The sequence below is a fragment of the Pholcus phalangioides genome, unplaced genomic scaffold, assembly GCF_987345545.1.
Source record: "Pholcus phalangioides strain wild (caught in Gottingen) unplaced genomic scaffold, Ppha-v1.0 ptg000040l_1, whole genome shotgun sequence".
Lineage (NCBI taxonomy): Eukaryota > Metazoa > Arthropoda > Arachnida > Araneae > Pholcidae > Pholcus > Pholcus phalangioides.
In genome coordinates this window covers 3,540,548-3,554,241 of record NW_028301626.1, presented here as the reverse complement: position 1 = coordinate 3,554,241, position 13,694 = coordinate 3,540,548, and the positions used below count along the sequence as shown (strand labels likewise).

General features: G+C 34.1%; 1 protein-coding gene across 3 annotated transcripts in view; it reads left to right on the top strand.

The window, feature by feature from the left end:
• Positions 1–13,694, top strand: part of LOC149065277 (uncharacterized) — a 156,370-nt gene that overhangs the window by 133,321 nt on the left and 9,355 nt on the right. The window lies entirely within an intron of this gene.

Sequence of the window (13,694 nt, the reverse complement as noted above, 5' to 3'; positions counted from 1 at the left end):
TAGAGAGTTGTAGCCCTGTCTCTCCTAATGCCAACAAAATAAAATTCAACGTTTTCAAGTGCAATATGCGCTGAGATATTCGAATTCGATCAACGGAGGAAAGTTGGGAAATCAGCGTTAAAAGCGGATAAAACGGTTTATCCGTTTTCAGCTTTCCTGTATATCCCTATATCCAAAGGTACATCACTGGTTGTAAATAGGAATACAAAATTTAATTAATGAATATAAATGAAAAATTACGGCTGACTTCTTTTTCCCCCTTGTCCAAATAGAAGATGACTAACTACCTACGAATAATCATTTTTGCGAAAATTGTCAAAAAAAATTTTACTCATGTTTTTAAAAGAATTCTCCTTGCTGATTCCGCAACTGAGAAGAAGAAACAACGAAGTTAAATCAGCATATACCAGGAGTAATGCTTTTGAAGCTAGTGAATGACTTTTTTGATTTGCATTTCACATAAAATTTCTAAGAAAACGTGCCAGAGAGTTATCTTCGTGAAATTCTTCACATTGTGTTTCGGATAATACTGCCTCTGCAACGCATTAGTAATTGGATATATGTTCAGAATTTGTAATTTTAAAGATGTTTCAAATTAAATGAATGAAAGTTTTGTTAAAAATCATGCCCAGTAAACTCTCGATTATCCAACACTCACGGAAACAAGAAAAAGCCTATATCTCGGATAAAGGAAAATAGGATAAACTTTATCAGTAGCATTTTTCAAGGGCAAAGGCTGTGATGACACTATGATGACCGTGAAACTATACTGCAAATAAAGTACAATGGGAATTTTGTTTATAACGAACCTACTGACACGAATAGAAAAGCGTGCGTGTTTGCTCCCGTCCCAAAGTTCGATCTCGTACTAGATATATAGCTAAGCTCCCTATAACAAAAAGTCCGCAGTAAACTGGGTTTGACTGTAAATATGCATTCCAGCATTAGTAAAATACCTCACGTAAAATTTAAATGCGGTCAAAATTCATTGTAACTAACTTGAAGAGACCGAAAATTTTGTTTGTTCCATCCGGGACATTCACTATGTCTCATCTAATTTTATGTCACGTATTTTAATACTCGTTTGTAAAATTTCCTTATATTATACCACATATTCCACATAAGTTAAAAACGAGTGTTTTACTTCTTTATATGTTGTGAACCTCAAAATTTAAAACCCATTTTCTTTTTCATTATTTCGTACCACAAAATTTAAAAAGCGTGTATCGTTTCCCTATTTTACGCAACGAAGTTTGAAACGCACGTTTTGTTTCCTAATTTTGTACCACATAATTTAGAATGCGTGGTGTTTTGTTTCCTTATTTTATACTCCAACTTCAACAAATGCACGTTTTGTTTCCTAACTCTTATATATACCACATAATTTTTTTAAAAAACGATTGTTTTGTTTCTTCAATAATAGTAATCTTGTAATACAGACAGGGACGTAACGAGGATTTTTGCCATCCGGTGCAAACAAGATTCAGCCACCCGGGGCAAACATTATTTCGCCATCACAACTTTAAAATTCGATAATTTTGTAATGGTGTTCTTTGTTCCCACCTAAAACTGCCACCCCCTAAATTTTGTCGACGGGGGTAGTTGCCCCCTCTAGTTACTGGTGTAAAATTGGCCCTGAATACAGATTACAATTTAAATCCCATGTTTTTCTCCTATTTTACACCAAATAATTTGAAACGCGTTCTTTGTTTTCTGATTTTACCCTACCTATATAATATTTCACACTACCTAATTTAAAACGCGTGTTTTTGTTTCCTAATTTTATACTACGTAATTCAAAGCACGTGTTAGGTTTTTTTTACAGCGCATCATTTAAAATGCATCCTTTGCTACATAACTCGCTAATTATTTGCTACATAATTTGAAACACGTCTTTTTATTCGCAGTTATACTCTACATAATTTAAAATGATTGTTTTGCTTCTTAATTTTTATACCATATAATTTGAAACGCGTTTTTAGTTTCCTAATTTAGAACACGTGCCAATGCTTTCCAATTTTACAGCGTATCATTTGAAATACGTCCTTTGTTTCCTAATTATTTACTACATAATTGAAAATGAGAATTTTGTTTCCTAATTTTATAATACATTATTTAAAACATGCTCTTTTTCTACCTAATTCCATACTACTGAACATAATTTGATACGCGTTCTTTCTATTTCTCAACTTTATATCAATAATTTGAAACGCACTCTTTGTTTCCTAATTTTATACTACACAATTTAAAACATATGTTATGCTTTCTCATTTTACAGCGCATAATTTAAAATGCATTCCTTGTATCTTAATTGTTTACTATGTAATTTAAAACGCGTCTCTTTGCTCCCAGTTATATACTGTATAACTGAAAATGCGAGTGTTTTGTTTCTTAATTCTACAATACAGAATTTGAAACGCGTCCTTTTCTACCTTAATTTAATACCAAATAGTTTACAATGCGTTTATTGTTTCCTAATTTAATGCCAAATAATTTAAAACGCACTGTTTGTTTCCTAATTTTATACTACATAATTTGAAACCTCTCTCTTTTATTCCTAATTTTATAATATACATGCTATATTTTCTTTTATTTTGCCGTGTACGATTTAAATTAATTGTTAATTGCATTTTTAATTGGGTTGCTATATTTTTGAAATATATAACATCCATATTTTTATGGGGATCTTTTTCTCAGCCACCTCGTTGGGCATTTTGCCTGTTGTGGCGTTGTATTTGTATAAATGCGTCATTTATTTCCTATTTTAACCACATAATTTAAAACGTGTCATTGTTTTCCCAATTATATACTACATGATTTAAAATGAGTTTTGTTTTTAATTCTGTACTATGTAATTTGAAACGCGTTTTTTTTGTTTCCTTATTTTATACCGCATCATTTAAAACACGTGCTAATGTTGTCTTATTTCACAGCGTATCATTTGAAATGCGCCCTTTGTTTTTAACTATTTACTGCAGAATTTAAAACGAGTCTTTGTCGCTTAATTAAATACTATACAATTTAAAATGAGTATTCTCTTCCTTAATTTTACAATACGAAATTAAAAACGCTTCCTTTTCCACCTAGTATCATACTACTTAATTTGAAACACGTTCTTTGTTTCTTAATTTTATATTACGTAATTTAAAATGAATTTTTGTTTCCTAATTATATACTACATAATTTTAAATGAGTGTTTTGTTTCTTAATTTCGTACTACTTAATTTGAAACGCATTCTTTGTTTCCTAATTATTTACTTCATAATTTAAAAATGGGTCCTCTGTGTGTTTGTTAATTATTTACGACATCATTTAAAATACATTCATTGTTTTCTAACTGTATACTTCACAATTTAAAATCAGTGATCTGTGTCTTAATTCTACAATACATAATTTAAAACGCATTGTTTTGTGTTTCTTAATTATTTTCGTTTATTTTTATACTACACAATTTACAACGCGCGTTTTGTTTAAAACTATTGTTACATATATTGATTTTAAAAAAGTTCTTCTTCTTCTTCTTCGAGAGAGAAGTTGGTTGGTGGTGGGGGTGGGGGGGGGGTTGAAAAAATGAATTCACTCGAAATATATTTGAAATTATTCCGCAGGAAATGAAGTGGAAAATATATTTTATAATTCCCAATTTTTTCCAGTTGTTTTCGGGAAATTATTTCGGAGACGCATTTCCCTTCACTACGGGGAAGGGAATTAAAAACGTGTTACTTGATATTTCTATAATGTGTAAATGATATAATTAGTGTAGTTCTAAAATTACCTATAATATAGGTAAATGATCGTAGGATGAAAGTAAAAAAAGAAATTACACTGAACTAAAATATAAAACAAATGCAGTTTTTCTAACGATTGCGTATGAGAGTAGTGATGGGTGAAATATTATTTGCTTTTGCCTACAGCTGATCATACTCAACATGAGGCCTTAAAAACGCATATATATATATATATACACACGTGTAAAACGAAGTATATACTTTACGTCCTCTACCCCCCACTTCTATATTCCTTTTTACAGTGGATTTTCTGTACGGCTGCTTTCAAATCATCCAGGTGTATGCAGTTTAAACGACATTTTCGGATTTCCCGCTCTCTCGACTCTTCCCCCCCGCCCGTCATATTACCTAACTCTTATGTATATATCGACCTTAAATAAAATTCTAGGAAATGCGATTCCAGCAGACTTCTAACTACGTATTAGTGGAAAAGAGGAATAAGCATTTATTGTGCCCCTGAGGATTCCGCACGTACATGATACAGTAGGTATACTATAGTAGGCCTACTATATGCTAATTGATGATTAAAGTTTCAAAATTGAGCGTTTTTTTTTTGTTTCTGGCCTTAGGGGCCGTTCAAGCATTACGTCAGCAAATTTTTGACCCCCGCCCCTCGTCAGCAAAAGGCAGCAAAACTCTGACCCCCTCCCACCTTGTCAGCAAAATTTCGTCAGCACTGCCTCCTAACGCATATTGGTGGGATCAGAAATGTACGCGGGAGGGGAAGGGGCATAGGGGGCTCGTGCGCCTCCCCCTCCAGATGAAAAAAAAAATATTTCTTTTCTAATTAAAATTTCGAAAGAAAATACCTTTATATGTTATTATAATCAATTTCTGTTAATTTCAATGCTATTTATCATCAAAAGTCACCAAATCGGAACCCCCCCCCCCCATCGATGCGATGCTGACGTAATAATTGAATGACCCCATATCAATCAGTAGCTGCTGCATTTTTTTGGGGGGTGCGATGATGCTATTGTTGCATTCGTTGCGGGAAGAGAATGGGTTGTCCAACCCACGATAACCACGTGTTCGTCCGAAATGACTGTAAATTGCCTCCATTTTTAGAGCTTGGATATTTCAGATGGCTTTTGTCAAGGCTTTATAAATCGAAAAAAAATATTTAGGTGTCAGCCCAGTTTCTTAGGAGCCAAGCATGATATTTTGCTCAAGAAAAGCGGTCCTAAATAATGTTTTCTTTTATCTTTTCCATGTTAAAAGACGTAGCTAATCAAATCAGAAAATTTTGTGTCGCCCTTAGACTACAATTTAGAAATTTACTCCAATTTAGCAACCACATTTAGAAAATTTTAGTCGTCAATACTGATGTTCTACTCGTCGTGGCCAATTCTAGCTTTCACTATGCCTCGTTATAACGCCAACATTCGGATATTTCGCATTTTATTTGCATTAGAGAACTGCTTTTAAAAATTCAGTTAATATTGAAGCATAAGTAAAATCATTGGTTATATTGAGTTATTTGTGAAAGCGCAATTAAAAAGTGCGATATATGACGAGGGATTGCTATATTTTTAATACTGTTTCCAGGTACCTATATCTCTCTTTTAGTGCATATTTTGTTTCGTTGTCACCAAGAAGTAAAAAAGAGCTCTTCTTATGTTAACTTGGCTGGAAACATTAACATGGGCTATCATTTTTTTTTTCATCTATCGCATGGCTTGACAAGTCCTAGGACGCTGTGGTAATTAAAAATTTGGTATTGGTGCACAAAATTTTCTTTGTTTTGGCTACTGAATTGGAGTATGAAAACCGCACACAAATTTCAAAATTTACGTCAGCGTGTCTACAAACATGAAATAGGAGTTAGCATATCCCGGAAAAGTAAGGAAAAAGCGTTATTTTAGACCGTTTGTCCAAAAAAATTTTTTGGCTACAAAGAGACTAAATATTAGCAGGCTCTTAAATTTGTCGAGCCCGGATTCAAGCCCGTTTCCAATTCAATTGTGACCCAGAACTATTCTTCAAGTGTGTCCCAAAACAGGGGGGGGGGGGCACACAGTCAATTGGGGAACAAGGCAGTCCTTGTTATAATCGGAGGGCGAAGACCACTGCTATCCTTCTTCCAGTGCGGCCTAAAATAATGATTTTAATGTTAGCCCAAATGGTTCTCATTTTATATTTTAACTTAAACAATTCTTCTAATGTTGGCCTTACACTAATTCTTCTTAGTATGGCTCGAAACTGCTCTTGCTCCCACCAAAGTGATTATTTTAATAATATTCATCCAGTGTAATATCACTCCCTCGAGGTGTTCAAAACATTAAATTGACTTCGAATTAAAGAGCTGAAACAGTTCCAACGAATGGTTTGTGAACCTGCTGACTTCATACTGCTCAGAAAGCAATTTTAAACCGTCTTCAAATTTAAAATATTTTAAATTCTGAAAAAAAAAACGCCAGGCTTATTTAATTCGGCTTGCAATTTTATGTTTGGATTTCTATTGTTTTAAATTCGCCAAGTTTAACTGATAGTTTTAAAATATAACCCAAATTAGTTTTTCTTGCGTTTCGTTTCGGAAAACCCAAAATGTTAGACACCCCGACTGTGGGATGATGCGCCGATATATTCTAGTGCCTCATTAAATTGAAAGGTTTTCCTTTTGTTAGATTAGTCTTCTTTGGCAAATACATTGAGTTTACTGGGCATATAAAAATGGTAGAGAATAGAAATTGACTTTATAATCGTGCTCCAAAATTATGCTCTATATTCTCTGATTCTTTCGTTTTTTTTTTGGTAATCGTTTCCGCAAAAGTTTGTTTTTGGTAAAGGTGTATTTACATTTTTGAAATAAGAACTATGATTAACCTCCATAAAGAATTGCAGTTGTTTGCTTATATTTGAGAAACATAAAAGTTAATTTAATCATTTCTCAAGATCGGCTTTAGGCATCATTATTCTAATCTTCGTCTTCTTTGGTTATTCTTTCGTTTATCCGTCTTTGGTTCAATGCATTAAGTTACCAGGTGCGTACTATTTCTTTTTTCTTTCAATTTTATACTGATAGCAAGGTTGGAATTTTTAACATGGTTTCATTCTTATGAGGATTTCATTTGACTTACCTTAATATTTCTGAGGGAATATATATTTTTGAAATCTAAAATATATCCTTTTTGTCCAGTTGATTCGTCAGTCATGTTGCTCTTTATAAACCTAAATTATTCCGGGCAAAAATGATCTAGTAATTTTTTTTAAATTATATTATAAACTGTTTTCCTACGACTTTAAAAATTTATTTTGATAATTTTTCTGATAATCCTGGTCATAAAGCTTTTCAAATTCTCAATATATTCACTGTAACTTTATATTTTAAATAGTAAAACTTATTTCGAAAAAAAAAATAACTGCTGTAAAAAGAAGAAACTTGAATTATTTTAATTACTATTTTAAAGTTATTATTTGAATTAAAATCTAAATAATTCGTTTTTTGGCTTCTCAATTCTTCGGGCTCTTTGTTCCTTGTTAAAGTTATAAACTCTATGAATGGAAGTAAAGGAAAGTTCTTTCTACAAACTGAAGAAACAGAAAAGTAGTTTCCATCCAATATGAAATTTTTGGATGGTATTTTTTAAAAATCTATGACTGTAGAAAATCTCACGATGTTGTTTTCATTGTATGTCTCAAAATCTGTTATTACGCTCTGCAAATTTTTAAAATCCCATCGTTACATGATATAATATTCAAAAATCTAATGTTCATAGATGCATAAGTATCTATTGTCACTTATTGCAAGAGAGGAGAGAATCCCGTGCTTTGATAAAGTTGAAAATTCCTTATTACGTGGTGTAATATATAAATATGCACTGTTGCTTGTATAGTGTTTAAATATGCATTGTTAAGGGGTATAGTGTTTAAATATGCATTGTTAAGGGGTATAGTGTTTAAATATGCATTGTTAAGGGGTATAGTGTTTAAATATGCATTGTTAAGGGGTATAGTGTTTAAATATGCATTGTTAAGGGGTATAGTCTTTAAAAATACATTGTCAAGTAGTATATTCTTTAAAATTTATGTGTTAACTTAAACATCTTTAACATCACTTGCTGAGTATGCCACTTGGTGCGATGCTAGTCCAAAGAAATATAAAAAATGATTAAAATTCAGATGCGATAGTGAAAAATTGCAAAAAGTGTAAATAAAAATTTTTGAACGGGTCCCGCAAAGGGGGAAAAAAAATCCCTTATAGTAAAATCTGCGCTTCTCTTCATTGTTTTTAATAACATTCACGCTGTGAAATTTGGATAAATATTTGCCGATGAATATTGGTTATTGACAGACATTGTTTTTATTTCCGTCTTTCTTTTATAAGTGATTTTTGATTTTAAATGTTTTCAGACTAGCTATCTTATCAAAAAAAAAGTTGTTAAAACCAACAAATTATTAATGTTAAATAAATTTTATCACTGAATTTTCTCAGCGAATTTTCATTCAATTACAATGGAATAAATTCCCTTCACTGTAATAGAAAAATTAACTATATATATCAAAGCTTTTAAAAAATAATCGAAACTTTTCATAATGTTCAGAAATTGTTGAAACATATTTAGTAAATAATAATAATAAACTGATTGGCAACTTTATGGGCAACATTTTCCTCAGCCACCTCGTTGGGCATTTCGCCTGTTGTGGTGTTGTATTTGTATTTGATGCTTGTGTGTGTGTATTCACCATAAGAAATTAATTCTTCGCTTATCGGTTATAGAATTGTAAGAAATGCACGGTCTTTCGGTTTAGTGTACTAAAAACAATCTACTGTTATTTAGTCTCAGTGTTTAAGGATCTACTGTTACTTGGTTTCAATGTTACAACATTGATCATTACTTAGTTAAATATTTAAAATGTGATTGATATTTAGTAAAAATTTCTAAAAATTCGTGGGTAGTTAGTAAAATTTTTTTTTATTGATGGATAGTGAGAGCAAAAAAAAAACAGTGGTTGCTTATTCTCATGGTTTAGAAATCTGTTGTATAGTCTGATGTGGCAAATATTTTCTCCAAGACGTGATCAAGATTATTTTTGGTGAGCGCCACTTTACAAACTTTAACGCGCAGACCATACGTCCCGTTTTTATGGGGCACGATTGTTCTTTTCTTTTCTGTAAAATATTATTCGGCTGTCCTCTTATTTTCGGCAAAATGCTCAGTTCGTCAGTCTCTTGAGTTCTATTTTTTTTTTTTAGTCACAATTTTCGCGAGGCAGATTGTGTATGTACGTATATCGGTAAAAGAAGTTTACCTTATCTACACCATGTTGGGCATAGACACCTAACCTGAATACCTCCCCTTCCCCAATAAACGTTGTGAGAGGACTTAGTTCCCCCCCCCCCCCCGCAAGAATTCATGGATATATAAAGTAATTGTATTATACAATGTATGTCCATCCTTCCCCTAGGCGGATGATCTTTAATCGCGTACACATGCGGCGTCCAGAAACTATGCCCAAAGATGAAAACCCGAAGCGCATTGAATAGAGAGTCTTCACATAATTATTATTTTAAGAGGGCTTACCATACTAGATATAGGTTTGGCACTACAAAACCATCATTCAAAGGATTGTTCAAGAGTTGGAGAGAATTTCTTTGTTTGAAAAATAGAATTCCATTAATTTTTGAAAACCATTCACGTGTGCCACTCTTGATACTATAGCGTGCCACGGGATGGCCACCCCTGGTATAGTCTAAGTCAGCGTTTCTCAACTGTTCTGGGAGAGAGTTATTGGTTCTAGAATAATAGAATCCTTGGGTTCAGAACCTTTGAACCCGAGGACCAGTAGAATGCATGAAACAATTCGGCGGACCATTAACCTACAACATGAGAAACGTGTAAAAATACGGAAAATTAAAATTCAGGAAAGAAATACGTATCATACAGGAATGCCCCGTATTTTGAGTGGTGTTCCTGTAATTTTGGTCGTTCTCACTTTTTGACACACTGTTAGTCCCGTTTTTTTTCAACGAAGCATATTTCAATTTGTAATCCTTACTGAAATTGTGAATGAAGATAATTTTCATCACTTATATTGAATTATATTATGATGATAATGATGACCATATAAATATTCATTTGAACAGATTTTTCAGAGATATAACCCAAATTTTTATCTTTAAACTACATTTCAATTCACTGTGATTTTCAGTAATTTCTCTCTACCCCCCCCCTTATAATTGATAATTTTCAAGCGATAATTTATGGATTTTGCCGAATTATGGCATCGTTTATGTAATGAAAATTGCCGATGGGGCTTAAATGGATTCATTTAAGCTCCCAATTTCCCATATTTTTATGAATGAAATATGGTCACTCAAGTTAGGATGAAATTAATTCCATTGACATTAATTATTTTTTTTTTATTGAGATTTGCGGCAGCTTTTACTTCTCCGTCCTTCTGCGATTTCAGCAGTATTTGGCAAATTCGTTGAAAATTGCATTTTTTTAGCTACAATTATATCCCGCATTTAATATCGACATTCCCTCGTATTTAATTATTATCGCTATTGAGATATGGTTACCCTAATAACGAAGAATGCTTTTTTCTAATCACTGTATCTTATACCAATTACGACATTATTTTTCGATCAGTTAGAATTAAATTATCAAGTCTGCCTGCAGACCACCTGTGCCATCATCGCAGACTACCTCTGGTCCGCGGACCATAGGCTGAAAAGCGTTGGGCTAAGTGTTTAAGATAATGCATTGTCATTTATTTCAAACGTTTAAGTACCTAATCTAATTTAGTCCCGGTGCAGAAAAATATCAAAAATTGGTCTGTTGAAAAATATTTTTCAAACTTTTGCTTACTCACTGTTGTTTTCAATTTTTCTTCCCTACCCATTGTTTTCAACTGTTGTTATATTGTTTCAACATTAAAAGTGATAAAATTTCAGAACATTTATAAAACTTTTCAAAAATTGAAAGCTATTAAAATTTTTAAAGAATAAATCAAACTCGATAAAATATTTAAAAGTGAATTTAAAATTTGCGTGAAATTGAAGCTCTCAATAAAGTGTCAAAACTCATTCGTAATTTAGTCTCAGTGTTTTGGTTTAACGTTGAGCACGTATTCTACTGTTCGATGCTTAACTTAAAAACGTTTTTTTGCTGTTGAGGAGGGTGTTTGAATCCCTAGTTTACACTGCATACCGATGGAGCGAGGGGGAGGGGGTGGTACCACCAGGTCTCTTGAAATGATTTGCATGCTTATCTTTCGGCCAATCACACTCATAACCTTAGGCCTGAGATATCACCAGAGATGTAAACCGGAGAGGGTTTTCTGAAGAATCTGTTGTCTCACTCACACACTTTAAAATTTTGAATTTTTGCAATATTCGAAAATTTATCACGTGGTAAATTTTTTATAAATGTAAACGTTACTTGATAAATATTTTAGAAGAAAAATTATTACATGTTTTCAACACAAAGCAAGACCTTGGTTTTATTGAAACGCGCTGAATCAAAACTCTCATGGTTGGCTGAGCGCGATTCATTCTCTTTACCGAAGTTCCCATACACCAGTGTTTCTCAACCTTTCTGATGTCGCGGACCCCCCCTCCCCATCCCGTAGCAGGGCTTTAGCGTGCCTTCTCGGGGCCCCGGGGCAGACCTTACCTTGGGCCCCGCCCTGAAAAGTTTATTATGACAATAAGTGTAAATATTTTGTGGGGCTCCTAATCAGCTCAGGCTCCGTTTGCTCCAACGTAGTTACGGCCTGCCCTATAGTGACGATCAATGCACCTCTGGCCCCTTGAAGTGTCAGGGGGAAGTCGATTTCGACACCTCTACCCATCATAAAATCCATAGTGTATTTTTTTTTAATAATTTGCATATCATGAAAAATTGTACAAATTGCAATTTCACAGCTCAAAACATGTGACTCATGCGGTGCAGGTAAAGGTTTGTGAGGACCCCTCACAAAGTCCGGGGGGCGGGGAGGTGGGGTGGCGTCCTCGAGCCACAGGTTGAAAAACACTGCTATACACGGCAGATACGCTGGGGAGGCTTTCCCGCCATGCGGCCCTCCCCCCCCCCCCCCGTGTCAGTGACGGAGCCGACTTATCTAATGTATATTAATATATATGAATTGACACCATCATGCCCTCCACAGCCTTTCGCGTTTAATTCCGCCTATATGATACAAATACAAATACAAATACAAATACAACGCCACAACAGGCAAAATGCCCAACGAGGTGGCTGATAAAAAGATGCCCATAAAAATATGGTTGTCATATGTTTCAAAAATACAGCAACCCAATTAAAAATGCAATTAACACAAATTACAAACAATATATACACATGATAAAATATTATACGATGCCCATAAAGATTACTTATGGTTGTCTTATTCTAAGAATGGATAGCTTCTCGATTTACCCCAACATGTTTATCGTATTTCTTTTTAAACGTGTCAATTGTGTTACAATTTACTACCTCCGGGGGTAAGCTATTCCATTTATTAACAACCCTATTGGAGAAAAATTCCCTGCGACACCATAACCTTGCATTGTCCCTCACCAATCGATACTGGTGTCCCCTTGTAAAAGCAGTCGATTGGCTGCACTGTATTATTTATATTATTTATCTCGATTTCTACCAATCACGCGTTTGCAGATTTTCTTTTTTGCTTGCATCATCTTGTTCCGTGTAGAAAAGTTGATAATTGCCCAGACTGTTTGTGCTTCGAATTAATGTATATTTGTTGTTCTGTGTCGCGTTTCAGTTTGTTAGGAGGTAAAACAAAGTCGAGAGAGTACAAAAATAATTAGACATTTTACCGAACTGATGACTGGTGCATCTGCCGCTATGATTCTTTCCCATTGGTCCACGGTGCTTTTCTCCCGTTATATAATATTTAGTATTCTTCGTGGAACCAATATTTATACCTCGAATATATATATATTTATTTATCCACAGACGTGGAGGAACGAATGCTCTTGTTGTCCGGAATAGGACACGAAAACGTTGTCCGGTTTTTCCCGTTCACACCCTCTTCCCCTGACTCTCCCCCTTCTTTGCACATTATTTTCTCGGTAATGGATCTTATCATAAGAAAATTCCCTCCAACATATTGCTGGTTGCGTTCCATAGAATGCGATTAGCGTATGAATTGCCAGATTACTCTTAAGGTTTTCTGAATGGAGTTAAGTACAGTGATACTTAGACTTTTGAATCAGATCTTTGAACTGCTGTTTTTGTGTGGCGCCATTTTTTTTTAATTATGTTGAGGGAGTGACTTGTTGGGGGAAGGGGGACTCGTCTGGCTGAGGTCACCGGCTGGAATTTTTCCCGACACAACCACGTACTCTGAGACACTGTAGCAGAGACACTTCTGCAGCGTTGCCAACTTAGTTATTTTCCATCTAGATCTGGTCTTATTTTCTGGACATTTTGTTCGAAAATATAACCATCTAGTTGTTTTGCTAGTTGCTTTTCTAGTGTTTTTCAAAAAAGTTTTACTGCCAACTAGTAGTTTATTTCTAAATTACGTGATAATACGGGTGTAATGGAAAAATGCGGGACCTTTGGTCATCCAAAAGGAGGCCGAAATCAATTCCGGTTGTTTTAAGTCCGGTTTCTAGTTGTTTTTGATGAAGAATATTGTTGTTACATTTTTTCACTGTTGGCAACAATACATAAAAAAAAGATTAAATAAGAAAAGAATAAAAAAAATCTCTGTGAACTTACCCTTTCTTCTCTTGAGGAGGGAAAGACAATACCGTTGAAAAAATTTCCCCTTGACTTTCGTCGTCTGTCTTGGAACGAATTACTGACGCAAGTCGGGTTATCACTGTACTCACTTCAAAAGGCATACCAGTTTGTTTCAAAATATTATAACATCTAAGAAACTTGTGAGTTCCGACAGTTCAGTGCAGGATAGTGGTGTCGGAGCCAG